This window comes from Plectropomus leopardus, chromosome 15, assembly GCF_008729295.1.
Source record: "Plectropomus leopardus isolate mb chromosome 15, YSFRI_Pleo_2.0, whole genome shotgun sequence".
In the NCBI taxonomy this organism is placed as follows: domain Eukaryota; kingdom Metazoa; phylum Chordata; class Actinopteri; order Perciformes; family Serranidae; genus Plectropomus; species Plectropomus leopardus.
Window position 1 is genome coordinate 9,845,426 of NC_056477.1, and position 15,711 is coordinate 9,861,136.

Here is a 15,711-nt window from a genome sequence, read left to right on the forward strand (position 1 = left end):
GTGCTCATCTCTCCAGGATCCTTCTCCTCCTCCTGTCCTTGCTTTTGTTCTTTTTTTTCCTTCCACTCTCTTCTCCTTCCACAGCTTCACCTCTTTTCCCTCATCATTATCAACCACTGTGTAGCACGCCAGCAGGTTTCCCTGGTGCTCAGGTCAAAATATTGCCATGGAAGCGGATCACCAAGCTTAACGACGCGATTGGCTGCTGTCTCCAGCGGACAGTAAAATCTTTGGGGAATCTGTGGGTATAACTCATTGGCTAAAGGAAAATGGCGAGTTTTGTTAAACTGTTAAAAACTTGAACAGAGTGTGCGTGTGTGCGCTGTGAGCTGAACAGCGGGATGACGGTCGTGGGAGGGACACCTACCGATATTGTCCTCATTATGTAAAGGTCGAATGCTGGGCTTACACAAGTCTTCTTCTAATATGTATTCATGTTGCTTTTAAGTCATGACTTGCAAGCATGGCTATAACTCACCGGAGGATCCAAAAAAAAGGTTTTCACTCTTGCTTTTATCCTGAGAAATTGAAAAGTTTTAGATTATATTTTTTAAAATAAACAGCTATTTTGCTAACTTCTTTCCCCACTGAAAGAGCTAGACAGATATAAATTGTTATCACTATGTCTGATCAACGTTTTCATGAAATTGTTGATCTACAGTGTGTGAGACATCCCTGATGTTTCAGGTGATTTAAATGAATACTCCAGTATTTTTCAACATGGACCCTATTTTTTCATGTTTTTGTGTGTAAGTGAGTAATGGGAGCAGCATTAGTTTTTGAGATTTGGTGTAGTATTTAGTGAGGGTGCTGCAGCCGGCAGTGTAAGCATTACGGTAAAAGTGCAGCATCAGTGTCTTGCCCATTTGTGGGTCGTGCTGGTACCCACCTCACAACCCGGAAGACTCACAGGATCCACCACCAAAGTCCAGCACACACACACAAGGGAGATTGGGGGTAGCTCTGGGTGACTGGCATGTTCCTCGACTGCTCGCTGAGATTGGGATTTGGAGACCAGGTTGAAGCCTTAAACTCTCTGTCCAATTCCTTGGGTGATTCCTGAGCGTTTCTTTTTGATGTGACGTGGTGCATTGTTTTGTTGGGGGAGCTAGCAGAACAATGTTTAGGTGGTGTGTGTCAAGTGGCATCCACATGGATGCCAGGACCCACAGTTTCCCAGCAGAATATTGCGTTGTAATGAGATGATCAATGTTACTCACTTTACCTGTCAGTGGTTTTAATGTTTTGGCTAATTGGTGTATGTTTATGTTTCTGTGGTTCAGAAGCTATTTGAGTTTCTATACAGTATATACAGGGTGAATTAGGTTATTTATATGTGAGGTTAAATTACCAGTAGACATTCAGATTGTTTTGACCATGTTGTCAATTTTTTTTAATGAGTATTGTGTCTATAAATGAAGGAGAAACAGAATCTCACTTGTACAAATACATCTAATGACAAAAGCATTTTTCTTAAGGAACTCAATTTCATTTCACTATTCTCCATAAATAAAAGCACCTTAAATAGTATCCCTGTTCAAGATTAATAAATATCATAGCTGCCAGCTCCAGAGCTAACAGAGATTAAAAAACTAGCTGGTCAGTTTCCATAAAAGCCTGAATCCAGAGGTTTAGCAATTGGGAAAAACCGCTCATCAAAAGTCTATCTCCTTTGGAATTTTATCCCATTCTACTGTGTATCAAAATCAATCATACCGTCATAATACCAAATCCACAGACATCCAACCCCTTTCTGTTGTTTCTCACAAAACAGATCTACAAGAGACCTGCGGTACAAAACGAATTAGCCTTCACCAGTTGATTTACCAGAACAACGTGTATTTGAAGCAGTCCACCCAGCTCACCCAAAACAGCCCAAATTAAATATACTGACTGTTCAGTGGGTAATTGCCGCATCCGCTTGATCAAAAGATATTGTGGATAAGATGGATGTGCATTTGTAGCTGCCAAGCTTTCTGCTTTAGTCCTCATGAGCTTTCCATCCTGTGGTGGAGCAGCACTGAGGCCAGATGGTCTGCGTGTAGTTTAGTTTGTGGAGCATAACTCAGTCGGGGAATTTACACTGTCTGCTCAAAGTATGAACAGTATGGTAGCACTGCGTGACACAGATCACGTCCCCAATGTCTAAAAAAAAAAATAATGTTAGTGAACTTCGGGGTTCCCAAGGAGTGAAGCAGATGTGCAGATGTGTGTCTCTGTCTCTGGCTGGACATCGACTTCTTCTGTGATGACTGCTGACATGCAGCCACCTTATCACTGTGACTATTCATTAAGTTAACTGCTGCTTCGCTCAGTCACAACCTTCCTACGCCGACTCCCAGCCAGACATACTGATATTGAACACTTGCACATACTTGTCTGAGATTTATTTGACATGCACGAGGAAAGTAATTTCCTTTCCACATTGGTAGGTGGTGAAAGTGCAGACCTAAAAAATAAAATCCAGTCTTACACAACAGTAATGGCTTGGAGTATTTCAGTTACAATGTTTGTAGCCTGTTGAAGGTCTAGCACACCAAAATAACTGATAAATATAGTGGCAGTAAGCAAGACGGTGCAGGAGTTTTTAAATTTTTATCAGGTTTTTATATGAAAACAACAGAATTTGACAAACATTAAACCAGCAGAGGAGATGTGCACTGTTTTAACAACGTGTTGATTTTCCCAAGGTCACTACCACTACTGTCTTTGGAGTTTTTATCTTTAGTCAACAATAGAGTCAACCTGGGAAGCGCACCTGTGTTTCCAGGGTCCTATGTTCCCCAGCTCAATATCCTCTTAAAGCTGTTTTCACACTGCCAGGCTGTAACTGACAGATGCCTACCTTCAAGAGCGTTTACCAAGGGAAAACATTTTTTCAAAGTGGCTGTTGCCACTATGGTCTGCAGCTGTAATGCCAGGTCGGTACACTAGTGAACACTGGCAGAGGTCTAAGCTACTTTTTAGTTGCATGCTGTAGCAAGACAATGGAAACCACTGAAATTACCAAAGATTTCTACATACTTGGGCAGTCATCTGAAGTTTGGTGGAAATGTTATTTCCTAGTTTTTATTCCAGTTGCCCTGATAAATCAGCTAGTGATGTAATTCCTGCTTCTGATTCTGTGATGCCTGCTATATTACTGGCCACAGCCAGGTGACTCCAGCCAGAAGTTCAACACGGTGAACTATTCACAGCAGAGCAAAATCTGTGCCTATGCCTGCAGGTGTCAACCACTTCATACCCTGACCGCCTTGTTCCCCTCCCTTCCCCTCATTGAAATGACTGGAGGTTGCAAGTGACCTTGCAGTGATCAGAAAGCCCTAATGTGACAAAGTGGCATCCTTCAGGGCTGAAAAATTAAGCCAACGCTGCAGTGCCAAAGACTTGGGCTTAAAGTTGCTCATAATTAGGGCACAGCTGCTTTGACGGGCTGCCTGTGAGGCATCACACAAGTCTATGAGTCAGGTTCACCCCTCACTCCACCACAGCGCTCTCATCTACATGATCACCACGGGTCACTTCTTGGGGACGGCCAAAATGCCAAATTGAGGCATCAAAATAGGCGTCCACAAACCAGTGGGTGACATCACGGTGGCTACATCCATTATTTTTTTAAGGTCTGTAAATATGACACATATAATTAGGAGACTTAAAGGATTTAAGTAAAGGGTGACATGTTGAAGTCACCCACCTACAGCTTATAGTCTACTGATGGTTTTATACTCCTTGAAATCTAAATCGTCAAATCTGCAGGCAGTACAGTTTTTTTTTTTGGTGGAGATTGATATCTTCACAGTGGCTAATGAGATTTTCACCATTCAGTGGATTTAAAGCGCTCATCCCAGTTCATTGCTCTGCAGTTTTATCTGCCAAAGATTGCACTTAACAATCACTGACAGTGCTGGTTTATATTAAAAGACACATGCTCTCAAAACTGAACACACAGGTAGTTCAGGCCCTTTGGAACTCAGGCAAAACAGGGGTGGCCGTCAACCTTTTCAGTAGCTTTTCAGCCTTTTAACCAGACAAAATATGCAGAGCTTTACAGCCACGATAATCTTTTCACATGGAATGTCAGAAACTCATTTGGCTTTTTGCAAAACCTGATATAATCCATACATTACTACAGAATTCTGTCACTGACAGAAATAATCTCAACTCACCTGACCTTGTGACACACAGGCTGAATATATAGTGACTAATGGACCCAGCTACATTTATCCTAGTCTTCAATGGCAATTCAATGAGCTATGGATCTATCATGCAAAGCCTTCAGGTTTGCATTATTTAAAGAAATGCCCGTAATGTACGGCGTGTGTAGCCAACAATAAGGAATGTGGGAATTATGCATGGGCAGATGGCTTTAGGTGAGCACACAACAGCTGCATAGAAGCTATTGTAAAAATGATTACGGATATGGGGGCATGTGGCTGGATCACACTGAATATTGTCTCAGACACTTGCATTTGTTTGGGTGATAATGCCCCTGCACCCAAATTTATCATGGAAATGTAATCTGACTTGTAAATCAATAAAAGATGACAAGAGAAGAGAAATTCGGGGGAGAGAGTGCAGCTGTGAATTTACTCATACCTGAGGCCAAGTATCCTGAATTAAATATGAGCAGCCACTCTTTGTTACTGCTTCTGATTTCAGTTTGGGAGCTCTTGTCCTTCTCAGACTGTTGCTGTTTTGCACATAGATCCTGTTTTACGAGTACGTAATCGTCATTTATTGATTTTTTTAAATACTTGGCAGTGCTGGACAGCCTGTTCTCCCTTGCTTGTTTTTACTTTCTCATAAAAATGTTATTATGGTGCCCTGGCACTAAAGCCGCTGCTTGTGTTTCAGCATAAAAGAACATATTTGGTGATGCGAACAAATGATCTGTTTCATCCTTTCCTCTTTGAGTTCTCTGTGTGTATTTATGGCCACCTTTTGATATTAAACATAAGTAATGGTCTATTTTTCATCCTTGCTGTCATCCCCAGACTCTCCAAAGTCATCTCCTTTGCTTAGTCTGTTTCTGTCTTAGTTTCACTGACCTGTCAGGAAATCACTTGAAGCCTGTCTGCTTCTGTGTAGCATATGAGAGCTTCTTAGGTAAAGACACGGGTAGAGTCTTGGTTTTGCATTCATGGTAAGCCAAGGTCTTTAGTTTTAAGTCAGAAAAAGGTGCTTTAGAGATAGGGACTCTGGCTCGTATTTACAAGAAGACATTTCTTTCAGATATTGGCTCAGAAAATATCTTTTTCTTGTTGACATTATTTCTATTTGAAATAAGCAGTCCGTGCTAACCTTGATTTATTGTTCCCAGTATCTGTCATTCACATCATGTGGAGTGTGTCAGAAGTACTTCCCCTTTAGTTGATTCAACTCTTACAGCCATTTAAAGTCATCAGTAGCCTTTAAATTGAAGTGCTGAACTAGAATGCAGCAGCATGACGCATGTTGATCCACTGTGGTCATACTGATTGAATCACATGGCAACCCGGTTCTAACTAAACTCTAACCGTACAGACTTGTCTTTTTGATATCAGACTTGGCCACTACTCTGGCAGTTTATGCAAACCATCAGATGTATCCATTCAGTTAGTATGAGGGTGTCTGAGAACAGTTACTTTTGTAAATAAATAAAAATCACAACTCAGGACAGTCATGCAAAATTGGCTATTTCGTGGGATTGCCAGTGTGGTAATCATCTTAAAAGCCCCATTCACACAGTGTCTGCAGTTCTTTGAAAACTCTAAAAGTGAACTTTAGAAATATTAGGCCTTCAAAGGCAATAAATAGTCCTAAATTTGAATCTCTGAGGTCTTAATTGTCACAAACATTTGATCTAATTTCATTTATCCAGCTTTTAATAGTATTTTGTCAAAATGAGTCAAGCTCTTTTGCATTAAAGTCCACATTTTGATGTTATAAATCTTTAAAATGCAGTAACATGATAAGTATGTTTTCTTTACTATATAATCACTTGAAAATAAGAATAGAGAACCAAATCAAAACTTTAGAGTGCATTGCAAAAATGGACTCTGATATCCTGTTACTCCTTTTTTAATCTCCTTTAACAAATATGCTGTCATGCCATCATCCAAAAGGAGAGATTAAAAATAGTATGAAATGCTGACACCTTGCAAGGTCAAAAAATAAGAAATAATAAAGCAGAGGACATGATGGAAGATTGTTTTCCCAGATGTCCGTGGCTTTGACTTTAGTTCTTTAACATCAAAGTGACAGATAAAACTTAGACCTGTGACTTTCTCAACAGACAATGCATCTCACATACTTCAGTGTTTGCAAGTAGGAAGAGATTGCAAAAACAGCATTAAAGCTAAATACTGTAAGAAAGGTGTTCATACATCTTTTATTTGGTGCAACACAATGATGTATTAAATATAATCTCCTGAGAAATCATCTCTCTTTTATTCATTCACCTGAATTTCTCTTCAGACACATGTGATTTATTGTTCTTTTTTACTTCAATAGTTCTATTTAAGTTTAAGCTGGCTGGATTTTTTCCCAGTATCTATTTTGAGGAAGGCGGGGACCCACCTCAGACAGGTCACATTCATCAGCGAGAATGAAAATGTATACCTATGGACACTAATGAGACTCGAATACACCTACCTGGGATGTGTTTTGAATGTGAGATGAAACCAGAGCACTTTAGGAAAACACAGGTAAACAAGGCGAAAGAAGACACACTCAGAAAAACTTTAACTGATGAAATAAATAAAAGACCACGAGTAGATAATTTAGGCCGTATTTTATTTTTTTGGGATCACAACTGCTATGCCTCAGGCAATATGTAGTTTATCATACGAAGCGCTCCAGAACAGATTCTCAGTTTTGACATGTATTGTCTCATGACAGTCAAACAGACCCCTACCTTCTCATTACATCTCTAATTTTCATATGGAGTAACTGTCTCCCAGTAAACAAGCATTACTACCAGTGACGAGAGGAGGGCCTTCCAAATTACCATTTAGATTGGACGACTCCATGCCAAGAGAAAGCCAATTACTCAATGAGGCTTTGGGAAGAAAGAGGGGATAGGAGGCTGGAGAGTGAGTGGATATCCCAGCAGGTTTGCATCACCCCTCTTTGAATCTCGTATCACACCGGCATCTTCTTTCGTTTCGATGGCTGTTACTTTTTAAATCTGCACACAGAGTGGATTCTTGTCTCTGCAGGGCTGTTCGCGCCGTAATCTGAGCCTCTGAAATTTGAAAGGAGACAGGTGCTGCCTTTAATAATTGAAACTGGCAAATTGGCTTGCTCAAAAGTAAGCACGAGCAGTTGGGGAAATGACCCATTTTCCAGCCAAGTGGAATTATGTGCATTTCGAAAAAATCCAGTTTGATGAGACCTTGTTTTTTTAGCAGGAATTATTAGGAATTTTACAACAATTTGGTTTCTATTGCTGCACAAAAAGTAGTGTGACTAACCTGAAGCCAAAAGAGATTAATATTAATATTATTATAAATGATTTTATTCTATTCCTAAATACTTTAATGCAGTCTCAACACTGGCTTGGTTTAAATGAAAAAGTCTTCAAAACTGTTTCTGCATCTTCAGCTGTTTTTCTTAGTTTAGGTGTGTGTACTTTGGTGTGTGTGTGAGAGAGAGAGAGATATGAAGGAATCAGTTGAATAAGTAATGTGTAATTTGTCCCAAAAACTTCATCTCAAATAATCTATAAGACATCCAAGTATATTTTATTATTTGTCCAACAAATGCATAATATTGCACAGAATTCAACTAAGTTACTTATCCACCAATTAATAATTCATTAACTTGTGTTAGCTGTGTCAATTAAAGGAATACACCCACAGTCCACATCCTGTGCTCCAGAGGATATTATTGCTGATTTGCTTTCTGTCGATAAACAATTTATCAACGAATCATTTCATCGCTACAAAAAAATCCCTTTTGTAAGCACAAACTGAAAACACTCTTTACAGACTGTCATCTGTGTTCACATCTTCCCCTTCGTTTTTTTTTTGTGATAATCGGGCCAATAGCACTCGACTTTTGAAAACCCGTCCTTTTTCAGACCTCTTTGATTGATATCAATCCAAGATGTAGCAAAATGATACAGATCTTGATATGACATCATTTGACTCGGATAATCTGAGATCATCAGAGTAGAATAACAGGAATAAGGAGGGGGAGAAAGACTAACACTGTAGCACTGTTGTATTCTGTAGCCAGTGCAGTGTTACAAGTGTTTTAAATGCAAGACAGAAGCTGCTGCCTGATAGCACTCATGGATGCAGAAGTCATCCTGTTCATTATGTCCTTGTCACGGCCACGGCTGTGCCCCTGTCTCTCCCCAGTGTTTTCCTGTGTTTTACCAGACTGTCATAGTAAATAAAAAAACACAAATATATTATACTTGATGCGCTGCACAAAAAAGGTTGCATAAATGGAAATTTTTTAAACAGAGGTTCCCTCACGGTCTGGGAGTAAATGATAAGCCTGCATCAATTGTGCCCTACCTGGGCAGTGCACAGTTCACGGTTGCAGATGGCTTTGGCTGGCTTTGATGGCAAAACAGTTGAATGAGGGCAAATGTGGCGTGTGAATGGCCTCACTGCTGGCAAATGGGCTTGTTTCTTGTCTCCTCAAATGACCCAGATATTGCCAAGGGAAACTCGCATGTGCACACAGTCATAATTAAGCTCAGCGTAACATTTAACTACACACACATACAAATTTTTTCCTGAGTGGACCAATTAAACTGTCGAACACAGATTCCCCACTAGAAAAACGCAATTTTCACTAAATTTACATTATCTGTTAAAATAATACAAACTGCTTTTTAGTGTCTGTTTGCATTAAATATAGCTGACAGCAATGACAAACTTTACACAAGCGTGTGTAATTCACAGTAAATCCTCGAAATTCTGTTATGAAAACACCAAGCTGTATTGACTTACAGAAACCGGCATAGTTTCTCAGTTTGGGTTTCTTTCATTGTGTAGCCGTTGGCTCTGAATACCTGCCATGGTTGATTGCTGTAAATCAGAAAGGAAACAATCTTTCTGTTCTCACATGCAGTCGCAGAGAGGGATAGAGGAATAAAATATGTCTGCTTCTCTGTCAAGGTCATAGAGAGACCCTCTCCCCTGCCAATAGAAACGCCTGACTAGAGGTTATCATGGAGATGTTATCATACATGGCAGACACACTCGCCTTGGTTACCGACTGACACTAATCTCCAATGATTTCCTCAGGGGTCAGAGTTCAGACTGGTTGCCTTGAGATGTTAAAGTGTGTTTGATTAGTGGTTGCCATTTAAAGCCTCTAATCCGGCAAATAAATTGTCCAACTTTTTTTGTGCTCTTGAAGTTTTCATTGAGGATTTTTTTCTTCTAATCTATACAATCAATATGTTGTGATATGGGTGAGTAATTGCACTAATGTTTGCATGCTTGTTTTGTTTATTTGCACAGTTTGTGCTCCGTGACTGCAGATGCACTGGAAGGCATCACATTGACTTCAAACGAGAAAAAAAAAAAGATTGATGCTTCATCAGTCGCTCCAATCGTTTGTGTCCACTTGTGTAACGACAGAACAAAAGTCTCATCACACTCAGTTCAACGCTCCGAGCACAAGTCGTCTTCACGGTTGATCTGAACTCCACATGCAGACGTCCCTCTCTCCAAAGTCCTGCAATCAGATCTGCTTCATGATTAAGCTCTGTGTGTGTGTGTGTGTGTGTGCGTGTGTGTGTCTGGCCCATGGAGGTTTCTGAATATAAATACAGGCTCATTGTTTTGCCTGCTGCTGTCTGTCTGTCCCTCTTGCTTATATTTGTCATTATATTCAGATCATTAAGCTGCCTTCTTTGGATTGATATCAGTTATCACGGACGGCTAAGGTGCTTTGATCAGGTGGCAGCCATCTGTGCATTTACTTTAATTTAGTTCTTTTGAGTTTAGTTTGGTTTGTCTCTCATTTGCTGGCTGAAGCTCAGTGTATGTGAGGATGTGCCAATGCCAGATCTCTATCTGTGCGCCTGTGCCAGATCCAAGTGATAGTCCAGGACCATTACAATACGTGTCAAGAGTTTTCAACGACTATCAGAGGCAACCTGAACATTTCAGTCACTCGGGCATTCATTAAAGCTGTTGGAGGTAGAATACTGAAAATAGAAAATGAAAGCAGGCTCCTCAGTGACGTCAAGAATCAAATCAGCACTGACAGGCAGATGGTAAGGAAATGATTAAAGTAAATACAATCCATGTTAAATCAAAGATGATGCTCATCGACTGGAGTGCTGCTCAGCAGTGCTGCCACTTGTAGCCATAATTAGTGCTACAAATTAGTGGCTGTGACATGTTTTGGGTGTATTTGTTCAGGACTGTGATACATCAGTATGATGTATGTCTGTTGTATCAGTATTTTGAGTGCTGCAGAGGTTTGTCAAAAAATCCATAGTCATTGAAGTGTTCAGTGAATTGTCCACACTGATCAAGAAGTGAGATTTTTGCATCGCGTAACTTGGGCAAATAAAGGAGTATTTTGCAACTGGTGAATATTCACCATTAACAGTTATACTCTTACTGGGGAAAGCTGCCAACGGCTAGCTTGTTTTGCTGTTAACCCATAGCTGGAATCCAGTGATGTTAACGCAATAAACATAGAGGCCCGCTCGTTAACTTTCCATATTAAAAAAAAATAACAATTTAAGGAGCACCCAGTGGCACATAGGTGGATCAGGCTCCCCACTTACAAAGGTTGTGTCCTTGCTGCAGCGGCTGTATGTTCGGTTCCAGCCTTTGCACTTTACTGGATGTCATCCCGTCTCTCTACCCCTTTCATGCTATGACTGTCCTGTCATTTAAAGGCAAAGAACCAAAAAATAATCTCAGGTTGAAAAATTTCGACTCAACTCACACACATATGCAAATAGAATAGCACGAATTTCGTGTCTTTGCATCGCTCAAGGCTAATTGGCATCTTTTCAAATACTTGTATCGACTTTATGCCTAATCTTACCACAAGAAACGCTTGCTTTGCATTCAGTGTGAATAAATAACATTAGCACCTTGAAAAAAAGAAATCAAACTCTAGCTGTGCCAATATACTAGTAATAATAACAATAACTAGTAATAATAATAACTAGTAGTTGTAAAATTACAATAAATGCAAAAATGCTGATAAAAGTCTGAAAATCTAAATTACTAAACAAACCTAAACAATAATAGAAAGACTGAGTGACAAAACAAGGCACAAAAAGGACAGGCCACCAACATTTCATCAAAGAAATGTAATCACCGCAGTGCAGCAGAGGCTTTTGTCAATGTATAGATGTTGACATGCAGGCAACCCATTGTTTGAGCCAATATTGCAGTTCGATATTTTGGTCATTCATAATTGTTACACCTTCTCCTATATAAGAATTTGTTACAGTGTTGTTTTTGAACTATTTGCTTCAGCTCCCTTTTTTTGTCACATCATGACTTCCCTGGAGCAAATGACATTGTCTCTCCTCCTCATCGCCACCTTCCATTAACGTACAGTTCATGCACATATCAGCGCCTGCTTTCAAGGCAGGCAATTTTCTGTACAAAACTGACCCTTGGAAATTGCCTGAACCTTAATAAATCCAGCATAGTGTGCCATCAACCACTCTCACATTTCCCATTTTTTTGCACAATCTTCCCTTAAATGCATACGGATTAAGAAGAGGGGTGCACTTCACTGATCGCATGCAAAATGCGCCTCAGATGATGACAGACAAACTACTTCCAAGTGGGTGCCCCTGTTTGATGAATAATCACCATATTTTTAGGCACGAATGGATCTGCAATAAGGCGCAAAAAGCTTTGGGAATCAATTTAAGTAAGTAAAGTTCAAGATCTAAGTCACATCATCACAACCGCAGATAATGTGAGATCCTCATGACCTCTTTTACTTGTGCCTCTGCACCAAAAATTGTAGAAGGACTCTCATGAGATACTGTGACAGAAGCTGTGTTTTAGTATTTCCACCAAGCAACCACGCAGACATTTCGGTGTTAAACCCAGTAGCCTAAAGCTGCTTCTTTTTCAATATTTATACTTCTGGAGGGATTTATGGTTATGAAGAGTAAGACTGCAGCTCTATAATACTAATAAGTTTTGCAAGGAGGCAGGAAAAAGTTTGAATATTTTTTGCCCATGGGTCTTTTTTTCAGGGACGTGATGTGATGTACAACTCCCAGAACATTGTGTGGCTATGATAAGAAAGTGTTGTCATCATAGGACTCACTGTTCCCAGACAACTGTAGCTGCTAGCTTACTGCCAGTCAGTCCCCTTACAGATGAGGAATGCCTACAGTCAGACAGGGGCAGAGAGAGTGTGTCAGGCAGATAGAGTGCGTGTAGCAGTCAGTGAATATGTCAGGTTAAAATGCTGCGACATTGCTCCCCTATAATCCCTTTGGCTCCGTAGATTAGGACAGACATGATGTTGTGCCAACTTCCAAATTTGTATTCTGGTCATCTCCCTTTCTTTCTGCAAGATGTGACATTTGGCCATATTTAGTCCCCCTTTGCTTTCAAAGGAAAACCGAGACAAATAAAGGGCTTAGTTTGCATTATGCACAGGTAGAGACCTTAGTCCTGCATTTACTTTTGACCTCTGGAAATACAGCAGCAAAAGGCGGAGATGCATTCAGATTTAGTCCGCTTGTTTTCCTTGCAAAAGTCCAGTCTGCTGTAACTTATTCATTGATCAGTGTGAGAGTGAAAAAAGGAAAGGAAATGTCATCAGAAAAGGAAGAGAGTCTCAAAGCCCCCAGTTCATGACAGTGAAGATGATTACAGTGGAATATATTGTGCATGTGCTGCAATAAAAAGTAGAGGAACCAGAGTCCACAGTCTGCTGGTGGCTCTCTGTGGCTGTACTTATATGTAGAGACAGCAGTGCTTCAAGCTAAATGGTCACATGATCAGCATGTTAACATGCTCAGGACGTGATCAGCCAGTGTTATACCTGCTGTTTTTCATACCGATGACATAATCTGATCATGTAAGCCAATAAATAGTCAGTGGTGGATAAAGAACCTGAAAGCCATACTTGAATAAAAGTACCGATTTCTTACCGTGGAATGTGTTGAGTTAGAAGAGTTGCCTATTTGAACCCTGAGGAAGTGGCTGAAGAGTCGGAGTAACTTGGTCTGGTTAGCCGTCTCATCCTCTCAGATAACACTACTTTAATCTTACTTTGGGGATTCAAAAAACAGCGTTCAGACTTGTATTGATTGCTCGCATTATCAGTCCTGAACACTTGCCTTTCTTTTCAGCTTCCCGTTCTAATAGGATCTGTCTCCTTCCTGTCTTTATCACTCTACAAGCTCACACACACAGACACACTTCACCATGTCTCTTATCTAGATCCTTTGTTTGGTGTAAATAAGCTTCAGAGTAGACAGACAGACAGTTACTTTGCTATTGGAATTGTTCAGTTACCTTGACCCGTGGCTGCTCATCTCCAGTGCAGCCACTCTGGATCCAATTGTTACTTCCTCAGCTGTGTCTCCCTCGCTGTTACACCTCTAGCTGTGTAAGTGAAAAGTGCAAAGACTCGTATCACAGAGTGCAGCTGAGGTAAAGACGTATTCATTCGATCTCTCCTCTTAAAAAAATAATAAAAAGGAATATATATATATATATATATAACATATCAGTGAAGCTTTGAGGGTTGACAAGAAGGGGGAGCAAAACCTAGTTTCTGATTTTAGTAACTTTAATTGTCTCCCTAAATTGGACTTAATTTGTCAGCTGAAATTGCATTATGATGATTGGCACAGGAGGGGATGAGAACTTTAACTGTTTTACGCAGCACTAATTGGTTTCTCACCCAGCCCAATTTAGCGGGAGCAGCCAGCACGTCACAACCCTTCGTCTTTCTAATAAGGAACACAAACATTTCACCCTGCCTGTTTATGGCTTTCTGTTTATTTAAGGTGCGCACACAAACACACAAAGGTGCACACACACTGTTTGAGAGTTTATTTAGTTGCTTCGTAATGTGATGGTTTTGAAACTCTGCTCAGTGGTGTTTCGAATGTATTGTATTATAATGGCTTGTGTTTGCTAAAGAAAGGGAGAGATAAATGAGTCGCACATTAAAAACAACTTAGAATTTGAGTTAACACCAGCTCAACTTCTAAGTGCTTTTCTTCAAACAGCTCTTGTTCACATGCAGTTCTAATCTGGGCACAAATAATGATAAGAACACCTGGACAATGCATGGCATTCAACTATAGCCGGTTCAATCAGCACAATATCTGGTTTCATGGTTTATCATTTCTCAGATCATAACTTGTGGTGGTGTTTTATTAGATTGCATGACATTTTGTGCTCAGCCCATGATTATGTGAAGTTGTGGGGTATTAAAATGCTATCCTCACAGTTGTACACTTAATGTTTTGCCTTGCCATATTTGTGTTTTTTTTCTGCACTGTGTCTAGATGGTCTCGTAGTCTCCCCTTGAATACATGCTGCTTAGAGCCTGGCATCTGGTTACTGCTTTTTCTAAAGTCCTCACCTCACCTGTGCGCTGTGCCCAGGAATGTCTTGAACACAGCATAATAAGAAGAAAATAAGAAAATACAGCCGGAGGGCAGAGTCTCTGCAGAAAAATTCACCCCCACACACTGTTAGTTGATCATAAGTGATGACTGAGAGGGATTACTTTTGACCTGCAGTCAAGCTAAAGGTGGCCTCTCTGACTCGGCTGCATGGCCTAGTCTCCTAACTCAGGAGTCTCAACCATCTTAATGACAACTGAGCTGCTCCATCAGCTAAAAAATGTCACAATATGTTGTTGAAAGCTTTGGAAGTAGCAGCTTTGTCACTCCTTCACTAATCCCTTTATAATAATACGCAATAGATTTCTCATTCATGAGCAGAGATTCCAGACACTTATTCTTTGGCAAATTGTCTGTTTAGCGTTATCGAGATCAGACATAGAGTCGCACAACAGCAGTAATTTTCCAATATATAAAATTCGATGCTTGACAATGTGATTGTTTATGTTAGCATGAACACTGTTACGGACACACGCTGAACCTAAACAGAGGACATATGGCGGTAGTGTGAGATGAGGGTGGAAGCGCAGCAGGCAGGGAAGCTTGGAGGCTGGGAGGTTGCTGGCAGGTAAACAGGGAGACAAACAGGAAGACAGCAGGCGAGTCATGATCCACTGTGGATTAAACAACAATCTGGCGAAGGATGGTAGAAGAGTCAGGGTAGATATACTGATGAGCTGATGAGAGGCAGGTGAGCAGACTGGGAGAGGTGATGAGTCGACTGTAGGCAGGTGTGCATTATGAGCAGAGCCGGGAGAATGAGGGTGGGAGACCACACCAACACACACACAAACAAAGCAAGATAGAGAAATATAAAGACAGAGGAGCACTGGGAACACTGGGAATACTAATAACATAGGTAAGGGGGAAAGTGAGGAGTCTCCTGTGGGAATGGACAAGGCTGTAACAGGACACAGCTTTTTCTATACCATCGCAGATATTTTGAGGGTGCTATCCAGTGAAGAAATTTACACACTCAGAATTGAGACATTTAAATAAAATGGTGGACAATATATGTAGTGCAGTATATAGCATATAGGCAATGATACCGGACACTGCCTTCAAGTAGGCTGGACCTCATTTTGAGATTTTTTGTTAAAATGCTGTCTCCAAGATTG

At 40.5% G+C, this 15,711-nt stretch overlaps 1 protein-coding gene across 1 annotated transcript in view; it reads left to right on the plus strand.

Moving 5' to 3' along the window:
- The first annotated feature begins 15,384 nt into the window (after nucleotides 1-15,384).
- The window catches only part of chrm3a (cholinergic receptor, muscarinic 3a), a 108,616-nt gene continuing 108,289 nt past the window's right edge, over nucleotides 15,385-15,711 (plus strand). The window contains exon 1 of the mRNA XM_042502807.1: nucleotides 15,385-15,452. The gene's annotated coding sequence lies outside the window, so the exon portion shown is untranslated. The remainder of the gene's footprint in view (nucleotides 15,453-15,711) is intronic.